We start from the raw sequence: 17,695 nt of genomic DNA, 5'->3' as shown, positions 1-17,695 counted from the left end.
GTCTATGTGCTAAAAACTTTCTGAAAGGCTTCTTTGATCTTATTTACTCCAGAATTTCATCTAATTGATCATATAATTGTAAAGCATAGATAATAAAGAACAATGAAATAAATAAAGGATTCTGTTTCTTTGGAGACAGTGAAAAGCTATTTAATAGAGGCTTTATGAAAGGAGTTACATAGCTTAGATCCATTTAGTTTCTGATTGCTAATTTTCATTATTTTAATTTCTAATTATTCTTAATGAGATAGCTCAGGAAATCCTCAACTATTGCTCTAGCTAAGATATTCAACGAGGTCAAATATTAGAAGCTGAAACATACACACAACTATCTGACTAATAGCGTATACTGCAAACAGCTGCTTAATAAATCTGTTTTCATTCTGCCCTTGCCCATTCAAATTCGCTTCTGATCCACAGTCAGTTATGTTGCTCAGAAAAACCATCTCTCAATTTTAACCACGTCAAAGGTACAGTAAACAAAACCAAAACCAAGTAAAATGAGGAAAAATATTCTCCGGTTTAGTTAAAATGCAGCTTCAGTTGTGGGGTCATTTACCCCAAATAATGGGAAAATACCCAAAGGCCCAGAACACAACATGAGTTACTGCAAGGAATAGATCTAAGGGTATGTTTTCACCAGTAATGTTAAAGCACTTCTGCGGCAGCGCTTATCGTGGCTGTGTAGTTGCAGCACTATGCAGTTGCAAGAGAGAGCTCTCCCAGCACTGTAAAAAAAACCAAAACAAACAAACAAACAAAAAAAAAACCCACCCCCACGAGGGGAGTAGCTACCAGTGCTGGAAGCGCTGCTCCCAGCACTGGTACACTGTCTACACTGCCACTTTACAGCACTGAAACTTGCAGCGCTCAGCTGGGGTGTTTTTTCACACCCCTGAGCGAGAACATTTCAGCGCTGTAAAGTGGCAGTGTAGACAAAGCCTAAGACAGTAAGTTCTCAGGAACTGAGCTCTGTGGCAGGCTCCATGAATGCTGCTCTCATATGAATCAGAACTAGGGCTGTCCATTGCCATCAAGGATGTGGCAGGAGTTGTCCCCAAGTGGTTAATCCAATGAATATAAATATTCTGGCTGAAATATTGGATAACATCTACTATACCAGAAACCTCTATGCAAATAGCCTTTTTCATATTTGATGGTGTGTGTGTCTCTCTGGATATTAGCTTTTTTGTCTGCTTGTGTGATATATAATCTTCTCATGATGATTGTACACTTTGAATTCTGTGATGTAATTGAAATAAATATATTTGAAAATATAGAAAAACATCCAAAATAGTTAATAAATTTCAACTGGTATTTTATTGTTTAACAGTTCATTAAAACTGTGAATAATCACGATTAATTTTTTTTAACTAATCATGTGAGTTAACTGCGATTAATCGACAGCCCTAATATAATTCCGAAAAGTTCCCATGATTTATGGGAAATTTGTGGGGAAGAACTATATGTAAAGTTATACAAAATAATTAAAGTCTTCAGCTGTTACAAGAACTATGCACATTTGCCTAAAAAAGCCATTCTAGTACAATATAATTATCTTCAAAACTCAAAATCCAGCTATTCTTTTTAAATCTTCTGATCCGCTTTTCATTTTCTTCCCACATTCTTTACAAAAAAAAAAAAGAGGGGGGGAGATTTCTAATACCAAGCAAAATACAGCATTTGAATTAGTCGGGAAAACTGTGCAAAGCTATGCACTAATCATTAAATTATAGCTGTAAACAATCCAGTCAAACCTGTTAAATGTAATACAATATTTACAGAGTGAAGATATGAATGTGAGAAAACTCTAAAATATAAACCTGGGCATGGTCACAGAAAATAACCTTAAAGATTAGCTATCCAACTGTTTTTTAATTAGTTAGTCATAAAAATATGATTGTCATCAACAAAGCCGCCACTGCAGCCAAGACAAAAATAAATCTAAATCCTAAAATTAAAATGGAAAGCCAATAAAAAAATCAACAGGACTACAAATTAGAGAATATGTGCCCATGTGTAAGATTCTCATGAAAGGTGGACTTCCCCACAGAGAGCAAGATGATCAAGGCCTCGGATCACTTTAACCAACAAAAAGATCTAGGAGCCAGTAAAAATAAATGGGACAAAAGGCTTTTTCATAGATTCATAGATACTAAGGTCAGAAGGGACCATTCTGATCATCTAGTCCGACCTCCTGCACAGCGCAGGCCACAGAATCTCACCCACCCACTCCTACAAAAAACCTCACCTATGTCTGAGCTATTGAAGTCCTTAAATCATGGTTTAAAGACTTCAAGGAGCAGAGAAGCCTCCCTCCAGTCACCCATGCCCCATGCTACAGAGGAAGGCGAAAAACCTCCAGGGCCTCTCCAATCTGCCCTGGAGGAAAATTCCTTCCCGACCCCAAATATGGCGATCAGCTAAACCCTGAGCATATGGGCAAGATTCACCAGCCAGATACCCAGGAAAGAATTTTCTGTAGTAACTCAGATCCCATCCATCTAATATCCCATCTCAGGGGATTAGTCCTATTTACCCTGAATATTTAAAGATCGATTACTTACCAAAATCCCATTATCCCATCATACCATCTCCTCCATAAACTTATCGAGTAGAATCTTAAAACCAGATAGATCTTTTGCCCCCACTGCTTCCTTTGGGAGGCTATTCCAAAACTTCACTCCTCTGATGGTTAGAAACCTTCGTCTAATTTCAAGTCTAAACTTCCTGGTAGCCAGTTTATACCCATTTGTTCTTGTGTCCACATTGGTGCTGAGCTGAAATAATTCCTCTCCCTCTCCTGTATTTATCCCTCTGATGTATTTATAGAGAGCAATCATATCTCCCCTCAACCTTCTTTTCGTTAGGCTAAACAAGCCAAGCTCCTTAAGTCTCCTTTCATAAGACAAGTTTTCCATTCCTCGAGTCACTTTAACCAACAAAAAGATCTAGGAGCCAGTAAAAATAAATGGGACAAAAGGCTTTTTCTAATCATCTAGACCTATTATTCCTAATGTCAGGGTTGAAAAAAAGTCTTAAATTGAAAAAAAATTAGAGCTGCCCTGCAGAGAACAAAATTGTCAGAACCATAGAAAATTGTCAGAACCATATTGTGGACATTATTCTGGTAAGAAAAGAGGAGAGGAGACTATAATTAATCAGTCATTTAAGGACTGAGGAAATTAAAAAGCAAGGATGAAACAAAGTGCTAACTAGGAATCTTGTTCTACCTAAGAGGAGACTTCTACAAATATATCCCATGACTACGATACATTATATGAGGAATGCCACTAGTAATCAGAGTGGAGAGGAGCCAGAAGTCTCTCAATTCTTAATGGCAGTCCAGCCAAAAAACCAAAGGATTTGAAACATTTTTGTTTTGTTTTGAAGCATTTCATTCAGCTTTTAAAATTCTATTCATCCACTATGCTAGAATGAGCAATTTTTGTTGACAGGTCAGTGAAATATGATATTTTTTGTTCATCACTATCACCATCTGTGATAGGGCTCAGCCCTCTCCCCATCTTTAGGTCCCTTGAATGTACACTGACCCTTATGTGCCTTCTCTCTTAGCTATTCAGCTCAGCTACCACCATGTGCAACTCCTTATGTCATATTGCTCCTGAGCTTCATAGCAGGAATCTAGGGAATCCACTCTCTCTCTAGCTTGTGGAGTGCAAGAGAAGGGAAAAACTGTTTAGGCTGGCGGGAATCCCCATAATAGTACTCAGGGAATTTTGGGTCCTGCTCCTTGGGCAGCTTCCTGCTAGTTGGTTGCTGATACAAGACAGTGCTCAGCCTTTCTTGCTGGGCTTTTGCCTCTTATCCCAACTGTTTCTGATCAACCAATTACCAAGACATGGGGAAGTAGCTACTCTGTCGCTTAACCTCATATTGATTATAGCAGAATGGTGAATGAGTAGATGTTTGTGCCTAAGCTGCTAAATTTTTATAATAGTTTTACAAGGCTCATTTATTTTCTTTGGTTATAACACCACTCCATTATCAGTGACATAAGGACTGCGACTGTGCCAATCAGAAAATTGTTGTGGATGATTACTATGTATTTAAATTACAGACATCTTGGTTGTAATTATGAAGTTCTAAAGCTTACATTATGTATTAATCAATATTAGGAAAATCAGTGATGGAAAAATGATTTTTTAACTGTGATATGCATCATATGCAAAGAGAATTATTGTAGCTTTCTCCTAAGGTTACATTCAAAGGACAAAATCTTTGCCTGGCAAAATAAAGAATAAGGTATCAAAGAGTTAGCCATGTTTTTTCAGCATGAAAAGATTCCCTGTATCTCAAGAGGCAAATTACAAGTAACACTCTAGATGTATTATTATTAATTGAGTGCCATAAGCATACTTGGTTGTCACAGGTTCACCTAACCCAATGGAGCATTTCACAAAGTAAACACCCTTTAAGTCAATTTAGGTTAAATTCAAAATTGCCACCAAGGGTTCAAATTCTGCAAAGTAAAACATTTTTAAAGTAAAAAATTAGAAAACTGCATATGACAGAAATAATGCTAAATGTTTCATTGTTGAAAACCTTCCATAGTCCACATTTTATGGATACTGGTAAAGCTGTACTTGATAGACCATCTTATAAGGATTCATCATTTAGACTAATAACTTTGTCCTCTTCAGAAGACAGTTTGATACAGAGGGCCAGAATGAGTAAACTCTTGCAAGGTCAGTTGTACGTGCATAATTTCAGCACCTCTGAACCAGAAAATAAGCCCCCTAATATCTGATGTCATACCCAGACTTCGAGACACAAGGGGGAATTTATAATCTGAAACCTGAAATTGTATTTATTCAAGCCTAATTTAATGGTGTCTAGTTGGAGTCTGTTTTTGAAGTTTTTTTATTGTAAAAGTCGCAATATTACAACAAAAAAACTTCAAATACAGACTCCAACGAGAGACTGCTGAATTGGAATTAATTTGCAAACTAGACACCATTAAATTAGGCTTGAATAAAGACTGGGAGTGGATGTGTCATTACACAAAGTAAAACTATTTCCTCATGTTTATTTCCGCCCCCCCCCCCCCCCGCACTGTTCCTCACACGTTCTTGTCAACTGCTGGAAATGGCCCATCTTGATTATCACTACAAAAGGTTTGGGTTTTTTTCCTCTCTCCTGCTGGTAATAGTTCACCTTAACTGATCACTCTCATTATAGTGTGTATTATAACACCCATTGTTTCATGTTCTCTGTGTATATAAAATTGTCCTACCGTATTTTCCACTGCATGCATCTGATGAAGTGGGCTGTAGCCCACGAAAGCTTATGATCAAATAATTTTGTTAGTCTCTAAGGTGTCTCAGGTACTCATGTTCTTCTTAATAGTATGTTTAATAGGTGTTTTATAGGTGTTAAGATATGTATAATGAGACTTGTTAAGAATATACATTGTTCCACTTAAAAACCAAACCAAACGTTTTAGTAACACATAATAATACTTCATCTGAACTGAGACTGTTTATACGGAAACACTCTAATAGACTTTATGCCTTTTTATGTGTAAATTATATAAAAAGAGAAAATGCTGTATTTGAATAAGTTTATTACTACCTGCATATTTTATTTTTAAACCAAGAACACAATTACTACTATCTAGTCTGGAGATATGAGAATTGACTCATCTTTCAGAAGAAATGTCAGAAAATGCTATGCAAGTTGTATAAACAAATATGCTCATACTTATTCCACTAAGAGAGTATAAGAACAATATCTTGGAGGAAAAAACACCACCAACAAAAAAAATCATGCAGGAATTCCACAATTGTGGACTGTCATAACCAGTGGCCATCATTAAACAGTTTAACTGTAAATCTGATTAAGAAAACAGTCTGATACCGGTGAATTTTCTCTCAGACCCAGCAACATGTGCTTTCAGATAATTCAGGTAATTTTAAAGCCATAACAAATATAAAAATAGTAAACAGAGTATCCTATGAATAAAATCCAGGCACAAGGAATCCACAGCAACAAAAGTGGATCTATATTAAAGAATACGAGCTACCTAGTCTTATCACAGAAACAATATATACAATAGGTGTTAATCCACCAAACAAATGTACCTTATTAGGTGTCAGTATTATATAAAATGATTGGTAAATGAGGAGGGTAGACAAAGATTAAACAGTCTTATGAACATAAAACATAAAGACCCCCTAATTCTCAATATACTCAAAACACAATATAAGGTCCAAGTCTCTATTTGTACTTTGGCACCACAATGGCCCTAAAGTCAGTTTAATTGATTGTCATATCTGCACAGGTCTTGAACATGGATCTACAGTTAACTGTTCCCTGCTCCCATTCAAAGGCTCACTACTAATGAACTAAACAGGAGGGATTATGAAATCTGAAGTTACATCAGGGAGGGATTCCCTGGTCCTGATCAGAGCTTCATATTTAAACTCAGAGGCACAGGAAGTTGTCTGCATAGCTGGGCTCTACCTGGCTGCTACATTGGATCCTGCCTTCTCACCTGATTCCCAAGTCCTGCTTCTCTGCCTTGCTCCTGGTCAAGGGCAGCGCCAGCCTCTTCACATTCTGGGGGCCGGAGTGAGCTAGACAGAAACTTGGAGGGGCTGCACACACCCCGCTCCATGAGGCCCCATCCCTCTTTGTTGCCACACCCCCTGCTCCTCCTCAGGTAATTGCCTGTCATGCCTCTTCCTTCCCTCCCTCCTTGAGGCCTTGCCCCATGGCCAGGCCAGAACCTGGAGCTGGGCAGTGAGGGGTAGCTGCTGCACTGGCTGGTGCCATGGTGTGGGCAGCTGCAGTGCTCCCCAATATCCTCCTCCCTCTTCTACTGCACTGGGACTGTGGCTGCTGGCCAGACTGGACCAGAATGAGGGACCCAGATGATTTGCCACCACCTCTACCAGCTTTGGCTGAATCCCAGTCACCGCCTGGGATGAATCAGCATTGGACTTTAACAGCAGCAACAGCAGCTCCAGCCCATCTCAACTAACTTCTTTTCTTTTCTCCAAAAGGATCATTACCACCATCTTTGATATCATCTAAAAGACTGTCAAACCAGAGGTGGAGAGGAGTTTCCTTTTAAAAACTTCTCCACCAAAGGAAAAGGAACAAAAGATGTTGTTAAAATGAAAGCCTTACTTAATACTTTACATTTCAAATGGTTTAATTGTTTTTCCTTCTTTTCTGTATCTTTAATAGAAGGTCAAAAAAGATGTTTAATTATGTGTTTGCCCTGGTACAAAGCAGGCTGAGGTCTATGTGTGCCAAACCCTGGACCTTGTTTAACACTGTTTACTATTGAACAGAGATTGGGTTATGTTAACACCTTTAGCCAACATATTCCATTTAAAAGAATGCAACAGTAAATATACTGTTCATTTGATTTTAACCTTCTGCATATCTTGCTATGACAAGTTATTCCTGATAAAGAGGCAGCAGAATAGCCCAAGGTTGAAACACGTAAAGCAACATCTGCAACCCAATGATTCATTTTGACTTTGTCTGGAAGTAAATGACCAGCACAAATACTCTATCACTTAGCCGGGTAGTCAGGAAATCAAAGTTCATTTAAATATACCCTAATTATTTCATAAAACATTTACTGTAATTTATCACAGCTCTCAGAACAGAGATGGAAAGAAAAGTTTTACACACATTTGAAAGTTCTGCTAAAATCCCTGTACACAGAAAACATATATCCAACACTTGAAAAGCCATTTGATTATAGAAAATTTTAAACATTGCATACAAACACCAGTTGTGGGCTAAACCATCCTGAGGAAGAAACCCTAAGAGCAGCCAAGACTGGGGAGAAAATTTCAGATGATCTTTGTGTTACCTCATTACTATTGTTGTGTGTGTGTATGCACCAAATCCCAGGAAAAGGAGGAGTTTAGAATTTACAGAGTCTGTAGACTGCATCTGATGAGCAGGTTAGGAAAGGTGAAAGTTCACAGCGTAATTTTAAGGAGGCTAAAGTTGCTGTCTTGAATTTTTTGGGTCACATACTGTGGTATCTCCCTTAATATTATGGGTCATTTCACTTTGCTAAAGAGTCTTATGAAGTCTTCATGATATTCTGGCTATACTACAATTTAAGATTCAGATTATAATATAATTTATGTTCTATAATGTCTTTTAAGAAAATTAAATAAAGAATTCATTATAAACAAGGCTGTTCTGTAGAAGTTCTAGAAATGTCCAATTCATATGGAACATAGCAGCTTTGTATTTGCCCTCATGAAATGCAGAATGAAGTAGAATACTTATGAGATTTTCTCTCTTTATAAAGGTATTACAATTCTACATATCTAATGTGCTCTAAAAACACCTGCTTGGTTGAAAAATTTTATGCCCCAGAAAGAGGCAGAGGTGCTTGTTTTTCCACTGCAGATAGGAATCCTGCTCTTACAAGCACTCTAAATCAATCTGAAGATATAGCTGAGAGTAAACAGGAAAGAGACTTCAAGAAGGGGGAAAAAAGACTATATATACAAGAAAAAACATTTAGTATTTGGCAAGCTAACTTTTATAATGAAACCATAATCACATGAATTAATTAAAAACTCAAATATCCAGACTACAACTGTTTATGATGAATCATTACTGGAGCTGTCACTGTAAGTAATCAGTTATGGTATCTCATTGCAATCCTACAATTCATACATGTCTATATAAATCTAAAATAAATACTTTAACCCTAAACTCTGTATACAGAATCATACACAATACTGAGATAAATGAGATCTGAGATGTAGGCCAGGTTGGAAATGTCCAGGACCTTGAGAGAGGGGAATCTTTCCATCTACCATCACAAGAAAACACTACCACAGTTTTCCCCATCATAGAATCATAGAATCATAGAATATCAGGGTTGGAAGGGACCCCAGAAGGTCATCTAGTCCAACCCCCTGCTCAAAGCAGGACCAAGTCCCAGTTAAATCATCCCAGCCAGGGCTTTGTCAAGCCTGACCTTAAAAACCTCTAAGGAAGGAGATTCTACCACCTCCCTAGGTAACGCATTCCAGTGTTTCACCACCCTCTTAGTGAAAAAGTTTTTCCTAATATCCAATCTAAACCTCCCCCATTGCAACTTGAGACCATTACTCCTCGTTCTGTCATCTGCTACCATTGAGAACAGTCTAGAGCCATCCTCTTTGAAACCCCCTTTCAGGTAGTTGAAAGCAGCTATCAAATCCCCCCTCATTCTTCTCTTCTGCAGACTAAACAATCCCAGCTCCCTCAGCCTCTCCTCGTAAGTCATGTGCTCTAGACCCCTAATCATTTTTGTTGCCCTTCGTTGTACTCTTTCCAATTTATCCACATCCTTCCTGTAGTGTGGGGCCCAAAACTGGACACAGTACTCCAGATGAGGCCTCACCAGTGTCGAATAGAGGGGAACAATCACGTCCCTCGATCTGCTCGCTATGCCCCTACTTATACAACCCAAAATGCCATTGGCCTTCTTGGCAACAAGGGCACACTGCTGACTCATATCCAGCTTCTCGTCCACTGTCACCCCTAGGTCCTTTTCCGCAGAACTGCTGCCGAGCCATTCGGTCCCTAGTCTGTAGCGGTGCATTGGATTCTTCCATCCTAAGTGCAGGACCCTGCATTTATCCTTATTGAACCTCATTAGATTTCTTTTGGCCCAATCCTCCAATTTGTCTAGGTCCTTCTGTATCCTATCCCTCCCCTCCAGCGTATCTACCACTCCTCCCAGTTTAGTATCATCCGCAAATTTGCTGAGAGTGCAATCCACACCATCCTCCAGATCATTTATGAAGATATTGAACAAAACGGGCCCCAGGACCGACCCCTGGGGCACTCCACTTGACACCGGCTGCCAACTAGACATGGAGCCATTGATCACTACCCGTTGACCCACCCAGGCCCATCGTCATTTTGTTGTCTTCAATTCCTCCTTCCCCCCAAATTTTTGTCAAATATTGACAAATTTTGTTAGTTATTACTCTGCTTCTCTAAATTCCATCCTGTGTTCTTCAGCTCTACTGTTAAACCAAATTCCAGATGTCAAATACTGCAACCTTCAGCACACTTTCTCAAGTTCACTCAGAATGCTGTTGGTAACATCACCTTCCATTTGTCATTCTGCCAATGTCACTTCCTGTTCTTAATCCTGTCATCGCTGATTTTACATTTCTTTCTACATCAAGTTCAAGCTTCTCATGCTCAATTCAAGGACCTGGGCAATTCATCCATCTTTACCTCTCCCAATGTTCCCTCTTCACTCCTTTCCCTCTCACTGTGAGGTTAAATCATACACAAGTTAGGGCTATGCTAAAATCTTTGCAGATACCCCCTAAGAATGCTCAGAAGTTTATAACTTTTCATTAGTGTAGAGATCTGTTTGTATAATATTATAGTTTAGAGATGCTTCCTCATAAGGGACAGTATTATGAACATAGGAATAGGGAGATGTGTCCTGAAGGCAGGGTTTGAGAACACCTCATGACTATGTGCAGCAGCTCACTACAGAAGTTCTCCAGTTTGTTTTATTAAATGTTGTATTCCTTTCTCATTCACTGTTTTTTTTATTTCATGAACCCCAAGATCATTACATGGTGTCAGAAGTGCTGAATAAAAAAGAAACTGCAGTCATTTGAAGTTAACTCCTGTGTTTGCAACTGAAATCAAAGACAAAGGGAGGCACCAGAGAAGCATGTGGAGAATCAGGCACATGCTTTTGCATATATTTGGTGAGCACAATAGTAGCTTGACTAGCTTAAGAAGGGGGAAAAAGCCAAAAATGGATGTGTTGCAACTCCACTCAGTCAGCAATTGTCAGGCAATGTTGCAGAGAACTGGAAAATATTCAGACAGAGATTTGAATTGTGTTTAGCAGCCTTAGAGGCAGAGGAGAAAAATGATAAGGTGAAATTATCAATTCTTTTGCATGTTGTTTGGGAGGAGGCACTGGATATTTATAACAACTTTAAGTTTTAAGAAGGTGAAAGCATGAAGTTAAGTAAAATACTGACTAAATTTGAGGAACGTTGCATGCCAAAAAGGAAGGAAACATTTGAGAGCGATTTTTTTTTTTACATGCGTGGAAAAAAAAATAGATGACACCATAGAGCAATGTGGCACAGAATTAAGGAAACTCAGTAAAACCTATGACTTTGGTGAGCTGACAGTTTCTAGATCAGAAATAGAATAATTTGTGGCATTAAAGACAACAAGTTAAGAAAGAGACTGCTCTATGAAGGAGATTTAACTTTAGAAAAAAGTCTCCAAATATGCAGGGCAGCAGAAATTGTGAAAGCAGAAGCCAAAAAGCTGAATTCATCAGAAGAGGGTATCCAAGTTCTAAGTACAAAAGAATATAGCCAGAACTGATCAAATCAAAGAGTGGAACCCCTCACTATGAAAACCACTTGCTGAGGGAAGACTGGGTACAGATGGTCATGTGGATCACAGCATGGCCCCAAACAGTGTGCTGCCTTTGGAAAACTCTGTCATAAATGTGGGGAAAGTAATCATTTTGCAAAACACTGCTGTCATAAATATAAAGGGAAGGGTAAACATCTTTAAAATCCCTCCTGGCCAGAGGAAAAATCCTTTCACCTGTAAAGGGTTAAGAAGCTAGGATAACCTCGCTGGCACCTGACCAAAATGACCAATGAGAAGACAAGATAGTTTCAAATCGGGAGGGGGGGAGAAACAAAGGGTCTGTCTGTGTGATGCTTTTGCTAGGGACAGAACAGGAATGGAGTCTTAGTACTTAGTAAATAATCTAGCTAGATATGCGTTAGATTATGATTTCTTTAAATGGCTGAGAAATTAGACTGTGCTGAATAGAATGAATATTTTTGTCTTTGTGTCTTTCTTGTAACTTAAGGTTTTGCGTAGAGGGATTCTCTATGTTTTGAATCTAATTACCCTATAAGGTATTTACCATCCTGATTTTACAGAAGTGATTCTTTTTACCTTTTCTTATATTAAAATTCTTCTTGTAAGAAACTGAATGCTTTTTTCATTGTTCTTAAGATCCAAGGGTTTGGGTCTGTGGTCACCTATGCAAATTGGTGAGGATTTTTATCAAGCGTTCCCAGGCAGGGGGGTGCATGGTTTTGGTGAGGATTTTGGGGGGGAAAGACGTTTCCAAACAACTCTTTCTCAAAAAATAAACCCGGACATTTGGTAGTGGCAGTGGAAGTCCAAGGGCAAAGGGTAAAATAGTTTGTACCTTGGGGAAGTTTTAACCTAAGCTGGTAAAAGTAAGTTTAGGAGGTTTTCATGCAAGTCCCCACATCTGTACCCTAGAGTTCAGAGTGGGGAAGGAACCTTGACAGCTGCAGATCCAAAAATGCAGACAAGTCAAGTCTATTCAGCTGAAGACAATCTACTTGGGGAGTTTTTCAGACAGACTGGGATCTTGAAAGCCTAATGAGAGGGATTGGATACTGCCTATGACAGTGAATAGAAAAATTATTCCACCAAACCTAGACACAGGAGCTCACTGTTCTGTCTGAAGAAAAGATTATGAAAGACTGAAAAGAAGACCAAAACTGGGAACACCATAAATAAAAGTAACTGGTTATGTAGGAGCAGGATTTTATATTTGTACTATAAGAATTAATGTATGTCTTGATTTCATCCTGCTAGCCCTCCCCATTTGAATAGCAGAAAGGAATGACCCTCTGGGACTATGAGATTCTGTTTTCCCATATGCATTACAATTAGGACCTGTTATAAAGTTTAGTTAATAAGAGACAGGATTTTGTATTGTGTCTATGTTAATTAGATTAAAGGAACGTTGAAGGCCTGAGCACAATGTAAACTGTTTTTGACCACAAGATTTAGTGAAGTTTAATTTCTGTCTTCTCTGTGAGAGACTGTGTGAATGAGGGATGCATGCATCAGGAAAAGATAAGGTGTGAAGGCCATTGTTATAGCCAGATGGTCAAAGAAGAAGGAGTGAAGAGACTTAACAACACCAGAAAATCATCAATGTGCATCCATAATGAAGGAAGGGCAGATTGATGACCCTGAGCGGAAGGCTAGCACCCATAAAGACAATTGATTAAATTGAAACCAGGACAGGATGATCCTCTCAGAGGTGTTTTGAAATGTTAACACCAATCAAGGAGTAACCAGTCAGAAACTGACACAGCAAAATCCATAGACTTCAACAGAGAAAAAGGACTATAAAAACAGGGTGCTTGGCCATGAGACTTTGGGTTCGTCTTGCCACACTCCAGGAGCATCGGATCGCGACCGTCAGAGCCCTGCTCCCCTCTGTGACCAATCTGGCTGGCCACGAGATTTATCCAGACTCTGGACTGGTAATTATAAACACCAACTGGCAGGACTCTGTGTGTGTGTGTGTGTGTGTGTGTGTGTGTGTGTGAGTGTGTGTGTGTGTGTGAGTGAGAGAGAGAGAGATTGAAAAGCATATGCTAACTGATGTATTTACAATGCACGCGGCATTTTGCCTTATCCCTCTTATAAGATGCTATTGGTATTATTTTATTAGTGTAACTGTTATTCTGGAACAAAAATACCAGTGAAAGGGAGATGCATTGTTAGCATCAATCATAAAAACACCACGTATAAGCTCCCATTCATTGTGTTGCCAAAGGAGGTGACAGCAACTGTAGGCCTGGCTGTATGTGAGAAACTCAATCTAATGAAATGGGTGCTCTCACTACGAAATCATACTGAACCTGGCTATCAGGCAATCTTTCAGGACTATTTCAAGGGTTGGGTTGCTTACAGGGTTAACATATAATCCAGATAAACAAGCAGGTCCCTCCAGTTATCCATCCATACAGAAAGGCCATTTGCACTCCATGATAAACTCAAGGCCTAGCTTGCAAGAATGGAAGCAATGCAAGTAATACAAATAATTAAGGAGCCAACAGAATGGGTGAGTTCCGTTGTCATTGTGGAGAAAACTAATGGCTAGCTACACAAATGCTTAGATACCAGAGACCTCAACAAGGCTATAAAAAGAGAACATTTTAAACTACCAGGCAGAGAAGAGATTATATCTCAATTTGAAAATGCTCAATATATCAGTAAATTGGATGCAGCCTATGGTTTTTGGCAGCTAAAATTAATTGAGGAAAGCTCAGAAATGTGCACATTTAATACACCATTTGGAAGATACAGATTCTTACGCTTACCCTTTGGCATAGCTTCAGAACTAGAAGTGTACCACAAAACCATACATATGATCTATGAACATACTAATGGTGTTGAAACTTCAGTTGATGATTTCATCTGGAGCTGAATGAAAGAAGAGCAAGATTGTAAACTTCAGGAAGTTGTGGATGCAACTGGAGCTGAAAACCTCATACTAAATAGGGAGATATGTGTTTTAGAGGTTAAGAACTGACTTTTGTTGAGGGCTTTATTTCCAAGAAAGGTGTAAAACCTGATAAAGAGAAAGATTTCAGCCATTGAAATGATGCCACATCCCCCGTCAAAGATGTCCAATGGTTCCTGGTTAATTATCTTGGAAAATGCATACCTAATATATCTATCCAAATAGTGGCTTTGAGAAAAACCCCAAATGAATGGTATTGGGGTGCAGAACAGGAGGAATCATGGGAAGGTTTAAAGCAACAAGTGAAAAAAGAACCAGTGTTGAAGTTCTATGCACCAGGAAGGCCTATTAAAATTTCAGCAGATGCTTCACAGTCTTATTTTACAGAAACATGAGGTTTGTTGGCAACCACTGGCATATGCATCCAAATCACTGAATGAGGCAGAAAGCAGATACATACAGATTGAAAATGAGCTTTAAGAAATATTGTTTGCATGTGAGAGATTCAATCGGTATATTTATGGACAGACAGTGGAAATTGAAATGGACCACAAGCCCCTGATTACATTATTTAGCAAAATGCTAGATGACTGTACCTTAAGGATTCAAAAAATGATGATAAAGCTGCAAAAGCATGATTTGGTTGTGACCTGCACACCCGGTAAATTCATGTTCACTGCCTATGCACTTTCCACAGCAGTGGCTGCAACAAAACAAGAGAAGATTTTAGAGATGCAAGCCTGTGTAGATCGGATTGTAACATCAATTCCCATAGCTAACAGGAAACGGCAACAAATAAAGGAAATGGAGAAAGATGAATCATTGGGAATCCTTAAAGAAGTGATAATTAAAGGTGACCTGAAGAAACAAGCAATTGCTGTTCAACTTTAAGAGACTATTGGAACTGCAGACATGAATTTACTGTGATAGATAGAGTGATTTTCAAGGCAGTAAGGTTGTAATTCCAATGAGTCTCTGAAAAGAAATGCTATGGAAGATCCATGAGGATCATTTAGAAATTGAGAAATGGAAACAATGAGCATATGAGGTGCTGTATTGGCTGTGGATCAATCACATCACTAACGGGATAGGAAACTGCTTTTCCTGCTTGAAATACAAACCATGCCAACAAGCAGAGCCACTGAGAACTCCTCCAGTTCCACAAATGCTTATGAGAAGGTTGGCACTGATTTATTTTCCTGGCAATCAAAGGATTATTTAATAGTCACAGATTATTATTCTCTGTATCCAGAAATTTGCACACTGCACAGTACTAGTAACAAGTCAGTGATAGCCAGCATGAAAGGAATCTTCTCCAGACATGGAATTCAGATGAAGTCTTTATCAATAAGGGGCTGCAATATTCCAGTGCAGATTTTAGGCAATTTGCCGTACATTGGGATTTTCATCCCCAAACATCAAATCCAAATTACCACCAATCAACTGGACTTGTGGAAAGGTCTACACGGTCAGTAAAGAACCTTATGAAAAAGACTTTTGACACTGTGGGTGATTTATACAAAGCGTTACTGGTTTGGTTTACCGAAGTACACCCGTGGAGAATGGCTTTTCTCCATCTCAGCTGTTAATGGCAAGAAGTATCAGATCTAATTTACCAGTTACTGATAACTTGCTGAAATCTCATAACAATGAAACCACACAGAAAATGAAAGAAAACCAGAAGTGGAATTAGACGTATTATTTTGACAAAAAGGCCTGTGATCTCCCATCTCTTAAACCAGGTGATAGAGTGTGCCTGAGGAATCACACCTCTAATAGTTGGTGCCAAAGGGGTACAATTAAAGAATAGCTGCATCCAAGGTTTTATGTAGTCCAGACAGATCAGGAGAACACATTTAGACATAATCAAAGGGATCTACTAATAATCCCAGAAAGTTTGAAAACACGGACAGTAGATGTGGACTCTGGCATTTCCCTGTCAATGCACAAGGAGAAACTGTCAAGGAACAAGCAAATAACTCAGACTCTAATGAAAGGCTGATACTGAGAAGTTCAGAGCAGGAGATTAAATGTCCTGAAAGACTCGGAGACTTGCTAACCTGCCTGGAGAAAGGGGATTTCAGGAAAGTGAGTGGTAAGGACTCACTCGAGAGTGATGTGTTGGTAAACTTCTGCTCTCTATGTAGTTGTCACATGCAGTTTATAGAAATGTACTGCATGGGTTGAGAATTTAATGCATGTGTTAATAGATAGTTGTCAGCTGTTAATATATATGCATATAAAAGAGTTAATTTGTGTTTTTAAGGGAAGATGTAGAGATAAATTTGGAGAAGATTATAATTTAGAGAGACTCTCTCATAAGGTATTATGAACATAGAATTTGGGAGACCTGAAGGCAGGGGTTGGGAACACCACATGACTGTGTGCAGCAGCTTAGTATAGAAGCTCTCCAGTTTGTTTTATTAAAGTTTTGTTCCTTTCTCATCCACTGGTTTGTTATTTAACAAAACTCAAGATGCTTACAATTGGTACTGGTTTTTATTACCATTCTCTCAAAACAGGTGAAAATATTATATCTCAATAAGATATATATCCATGTGATGTTTCAAATCCTGGACTTCATCTGTTTTTTGCTTTCAAAGGGGGATTACTTACCTATGTGGTTTTAATAAAAAGAAGTTTGTTTCTCCCCATTCCCATGACTCAAAATTAGCAAAAGGGTTTGTGCTCAAACTTTCCAAAATTAGTGGTGGCAAATCATCTTTGGGTACAAAACTTGGACTTTTCACCTCCAAAAGTGAATTGTTTAAAAAATTGCAGGAGTTTATGATGGAAATTATAATGTTAACTGAAGTGGGTATCTCTTATTGAGTTAAACCTAACAGGCTTGAAATGTTTACCTGGTTCAAAGCAGGATGTTATTTTAACTTATATATGAAAAATTTACTATTGAAGAACAAACAAAAATAGAGATCAATAAATGGCTTAAACTCAGTTTGTTTCAACTGAAATAATTAACTAGGACTTTTCAAGGCTGCTGGTGAGATTAATAAATTATTACAGCAATAGACAAAAATCATCTTAAGACAAGAGGACAATTTGCATGTATGGCCATCAGAAATTTATTTTGATTGGACACTTTTGATGAGACACGGTTGCTATGTTTTTTTGGATAGTTCTGGAGAGCACTTGGCAGCTCTTGAACTTTGGGGGTAGATTGAGCACCACCACCATCACCACATTCATCAATTGTACGGCCACTGCATTCTGGATCCCAGGGATTTACCATCACGCTAATAAGGCTTTCCATTTTTTGATCCTCAAAACATGCTCTTATCAGACCAGACATGGAGGGGACATGGACAAAATTTGCTATCTCCCAATAAGATCCGTTTTCCCTCTGAAATCTCTGGTTTTGGTTTC

General features: G+C 38.6%; 1 protein-coding gene across 4 annotated transcripts in view; it reads right to left on the bottom strand.

Moving 5' to 3' along the window:
- Positions 1–17,695, bottom strand: part of PCDH15 (protocadherin related 15) — an 811,839-nt gene that overhangs the window by 652,184 nt on the left and 141,960 nt on the right. The window lies entirely within an intron of this gene.

Source organism: Dermochelys coriacea, chromosome 7 (genome assembly GCF_009764565.3).
Source record: "Dermochelys coriacea isolate rDerCor1 chromosome 7, rDerCor1.pri.v4, whole genome shotgun sequence".
In the NCBI taxonomy this organism is placed as follows: Eukaryota; Metazoa; Chordata; order Testudines; family Dermochelyidae; genus Dermochelys; species Dermochelys coriacea.
This window is presented reverse-complemented; position numbering and strand designations above follow the sequence as displayed.